This window comes from Arachis ipaensis, chromosome B9, assembly GCF_059453495.1.
Source record: "Arachis ipaensis isolate K30076 ecotype BB chromosome B9, ASM5945349v1, whole genome shotgun sequence".
Lineage (NCBI taxonomy): Eukaryota > Viridiplantae > Streptophyta > Magnoliopsida > Fabales > Fabaceae > Arachis > Arachis ipaensis.
The window spans coordinates 91909325-91914373 of record NC_142444.1 but is presented as its reverse complement, the minus strand read 5'-3'; the positions used below and the strand labels follow the sequence as shown (position 1 = coordinate 91914373).

The window sequence follows — 5049 nt, the reverse complement described above, 5'->3', positions numbered from 1 at the left end:
ACTAAAAGAAAGTTAAAGATCTCAGGGGTGGAGGAGACTAGAAAATAAGTCTAGATCTCAAGTCCTTCCTTGATCCAACAAGAACAATTGCAAAAGAAGTGGAAGGGTATATTGCAAAAGAAGTAGAAGATGAAAGCAGTAAAAAGAAGTTGGATTCAAATCACAGTTTCTAAAATTATACAGAAAAATAAACAAAGAGATCTCAAGGTGAGATTGAAACAGAATTTCTTTAATTCTCCACCCAAGATCCAAGACAAGAAGTAGAGAGTGCAGAAGCAAGAACAAGGAAGAAGAGAGATCAATTCTCCTTCCCAATTCTCAGAGATCCAAAGTGACAAATCACAAGAAATTTAAAAATGAAAATTCTAAAATGAGGTTCAAAAGTCAAGCCCCTCTCTAAATCAAACTAGCTTCTATTTATACACTTCCTTTTTTTGGATTTTAGAATTTGGAGTGGGCTTTTTAATTTGGTGAAGAATTGAATTTAAATTGAATTTTGGTTCAATTTTGGCCCATGGGTGCTTGCTCCCAGTAGTGTGCTCAATTGGCGGGGAGAGCGCAGCATCATGATGCTTGTGGTGTGTCTTGTTGGGTCGTGCCAAGCTTGGATAGCACCAGGGTAGCGTTCAGCTCTCCCCAAGAGCGTAGCACTCCCTTTGCTGTCTTGAGGCTTGTCTCGTGCACACCAATGCTCCCTAGACCGTGTCAAATTGTTGTGCTCAGCTCTCCTTAAGAGCGCAGCTTCTTTGCTTGAAGAATGGGGTCCCAGCTTCGAACCATGGTGGAGACATTTGGGCGCCCATTTTATTTGTGAAGGAAACAAGGCCAGCGCATGCCTTGAGTGGGAGATCCTTGGTTCGAATCCTTGCTGAGCCACTTTAGCTTATTTTCCTTTGCAAAGCTTTATAGTAGCGCTTCCTTCCTTTCCTTAGGTGCTTGGTTCGATCCTTGGGGAGTGCATTTCAGCCAAATTTGGCTTAATTCCTTGGAGAGTAGCACTTCATTCTTCTCTAGTCACATGGGTTCAAACCTTGTGGCAAGCATTGGCAAGCTTTTCTCTTTGAATTTATTTTGGAGGATGCCCGATAATGCTCTTGGCAAGAGCTGAGCATTGTGCTTCTTCCCTTGCTTCCTTGGTTCATTATAGTGCTCAGCTCACAAGGAGAGCATAGCATTCCCTTTGCTTGGCCTTGGCCTCTTGAGTAGCACTCCTTGTGAGAGCGTTGTGTTCTTGGTAAGAGCTCTATGGCTCTTGCTCCATGATGTTGCGCTACACTTCTCTCTTCCTTGGGACACGCTTCTCTTCCTTTAGCTACGCTTTTTAAGCCATGCTTTCTTGTTTTCTTTTTTTTCTTCACCTACAAGTAATCAAAAGAACCAATCAAAATATCACCAAATCCACAAGGTTTATAAATCATTCAAAAACCAATTAAATTTAGCTTAAACCTCATGATTTAGTATCAATTAAAGGGTGGTTTATTGATTCAATGAAACTATGCAATTCCACTCCAAATTACTTACTTACAATGCAAGAAAATGCATAAAACCTAATGAAACAAGTGAAAAATGCTTGAAAAGCTAGCATATGATGACTTGTCATCAGTTGGGTGCAGTGACAGTGTGCAAAAGGACATGGCTCCTATTCCGTCGCTAGCGGGAATCGACAGATGATTAGCCGTGCGGTAGCTGTACATGGTATTTTTCATCCGAGATGAGCAATCCGACAGTTGATTAGCCGTGCAGAGATCGTACCTGGTATTTTTCATCAGAGAGGATCATACAGCTTGCCATGGAAGGGAGCACGCATGGTTGGAAGATGACAATAGGAAAGCAGAAGTTCAGAAGCAACAAAGCATCTCCAAACACTTATCTGAAATTCTCACCAATGAATTACATAAGTAACTTTATTTTATTTTATTTTTTATTTATCTTTTAATTATCTAAACCCCATAACCATTTGAATCCGCCTGACTAAGATTTACAAGATGACCATAGCTTGCTTCAAGCCGACAGTCTCCGTGGGATCGACATTACTCACGTAAGGTATTACTTGGACGACCCAGTACACTTGCTGGTTAGTTGTGTGGAGTTGTGAAAAGTGTGAATCACAATTTCGTCCACCAAGTTTTTGGTGCCGTTGCCGGGGATTGTTCGAGTTTGGACAACTGACGGTTCATCTTGTTGCTTAGATTAGGTAATTTTATTTTATGTTTAAGCTTATTATTTTTTATTTTTTATTTTCAAAAAAAATATGTGTTCTTCAGAATTTTTAAGAATGAATTCTAGAGTTTCATGAGATATGTTGAAGCCTGGCTGGCTATTAAGCCATGTCTAATCTTTTGGACTGAGGTTTCTACTTATCTCTATAGGAGCCTTTTGGTTCGCATCAATTTGGCTGTTGTATGTAATGCTCTGCTAAAGCTTGGCTGGCCATTTGGCCATGTCTAATTCTTTTGAACCGAAGCTTTAGACTAACATTGCATGAATCATGGAATTCTTATTAAAAATTTTGTATCTTTTTATTTTCTTCTTCCAAAATAATTTTCAAAAAATATAAAAAAAAAATTAATAAAAGCATAAAAACCAAAAATTTTGTGTTTCTTGTTTGAGTCTAGTGTCAAATTTTAAGTTTGGTATCAATTGCATGTTTTAACTTTTCTTAAAATTTTCGAAAATTCATGCATGTGTTCTTTCTTGATCTTCAATTTGTTCTTAATGATTTTCTTTGTTTGATCTTTAATTTTTCTTGTTTTGTGTCTTTTCATGTTTTTCATATGCATTTTCGAATTCATAGTGTCTAAACATTAAAAATTTCTAAGTTTGGTGTCTTGCATGTCTTTCTTTTCTTAAAAATTTTCAAAAATATGTTCTAGATGTTCATCATGATCTTCAAAGTGTTCTTGGTGTTCATCTTGACATTCAAAGTGTTCTTGCATGGATTATTAGTTTTGATCTTAAATTTTTATGTTTTGTGTCATTTTGCTGTTTTTCTCTTCCTTCATTAATTCAAAACAATCAAAAATAATATCTTTCCCTTATTTTACTAATAAATTTCGAAATTTTGGGTTGATTTAGTCAAAAATTTTTAAATTTAGTTGTTTTTTGTTAGTCAAGTCAAAATTTCAAATTAAAAATTCTATCTTTTCAAATCTTTTTCAAAATAAAATCTTTTTCATTTTTCTTTCATGTTTTTTGAAAATTCTCCAAAATTAAATTTCAAAATCTTTTTCTTATTTTTATTTCATATTTTCGAAATTATTACTAACATTTAATGTTTTGATTCAAATATTTCAAGTTGTTACTTGCCTATTAAGAAAGGTTCAATCTTTAAATTCTAGAATCATATCTTTTAGTTTCTTGTTAGTCAAGTCATCAACTTTAATTTCAAAAATCAAATCTTTTTAATTTCCTTTTCAAATATTTTTCAAAAATAAATTTCAATCATATCTTTTTCAAAATTTAATTTCAAAATCTTTTTCTAACTTCTTATCCTTTCAAAGTTTATTTTCAAATATTTTTCAAAACCACTTAACTACTTTTCTCTCTCTAATTTTCGAAAACCCCTCACCACTTTTCCAAATTCTTTTTAATTAACTAATTATTTTAAATTCTAATTTTATTTTATTCATTTTAATAATTTCGAATTCTAACTAATAATTAAAATAAAAACAAAAATATTTTTTATTTTATGCTTATTTAAACTCGAATTTCTTCTCTTTCTCATATCTTTCTGTTTATTTTATTTATTTACTAGCACTTCTCTTCTCCTTAAAATTCGAACCCTCTCCCTCTCTCTGTGTTCGAATTCTTTTCATTCTCTCTCTACCTCATTCTTCTATTCTTCTATTCTTCTACTCACATAAAGGAATCTCTATGCTATGACATAGATGATTCCTCTTATTTCCTGTTCTCTTCTTTTTCATATGAGCAGGAACAAGGATATGAACATTCTTGTTGAAGCTGATCTTGAACCTGAAAGGAATCTGAAGAGGAAGCTAAGAGAAGATAAAGCACAACACTCTGGAAAAGATTTTATAGAAATTTTCAAAAAAGAAGACATAGCAGCCGAAAATAACAACAATGGTGGAGATGCAAGGAAGGTGCTTGGTGACTTTACTGCACCAACTTCTGACTTCTATGGAAGAAGCATCTCAATTCCTGCAATTGGAGCAAATAATTTTGAGCTTAAGCCTCAATTAGTTTCTCTAATACAATAGAATTGCAAGTTTTATGGACTTCCATTGGAAGATCCTCATCAGTTCTTAGCTGAATTCTTGCAAATCTGTGACACTGTTAAGACCAATGGGGTTAAACCTGAGGTCTACAGACTTATGCTTTTCCCTTTTTCTGTAAGAGACAGGGCTAGGGTATGGTTGGACTCACAACCTAAAGAAAGCCTAAACTCTTGGGAAAAGTTGGTCAATGCTTTCTTGGCCAAATTCTTTCCACCTCAAAAGTTGAGCAAGCTTAGAGTGGAAGTCCAAACCTTCAGACAGAAGGAAGGTGAATCCCTCTATGAAGCTTGGGAAAGATACAAGCAGTTGATCAGAAGGTGTCCTTCTGACATGCTTTCAGAATGGAGCATCCTATGTATATTCTATGATGATTTGTCTGAATTGTCCAAGATGTCATTGGACCAATCTGTTGGTGGATCTCTTCATATAAAGAAGACGCCTACAGAAGCCCAGGAACTCATTGAAATGGTTGCAAATAACAGTTCATGTACACTTCTGAAAGAAATCCTGTGAATAATGGGACAACTCAGAAGAAAGGAGTTCTTGAGATTGATACTCTGAATGCCATATTAGCTCAGAACAAAATATTGACTCAGTAAGTTAATATGATTTCTCAGAATCTGACTGGAATGCAAGCTGCATCCGGCAGTACTAAAGAAGCTTCATCTGAAGTGGAAGCTTATAACCCTGAGAATCCTGTAATGGAAGAGGTGAATTACATGGGAGAATCCTATGGAAACACCTATAATCCTTCATGGAGGAATCATCTTAATTTCTCATGGAAGGATCAGCAGAAGCCTCAACAAGGCTTCAA

At 35.1% G+C, this 5049-nt stretch overlaps 1 non-coding gene across 1 annotated transcript; it reads right to left on the bottom strand.

The window, feature by feature from the left end:
* Nucleotides 1-4463: 4463 nt before the first annotated feature.
* On the bottom strand, nucleotides 4464-4571 carry LOC148545459 (small nucleolar RNA R71). Its single transcript, XR_015901278.1, has one exon. It is a non-coding gene; the product is annotated as a small nucleolar RNA R71 (small nucleolar RNA).
* Nucleotides 4572-5049: the final 478 nt, after the last annotated feature.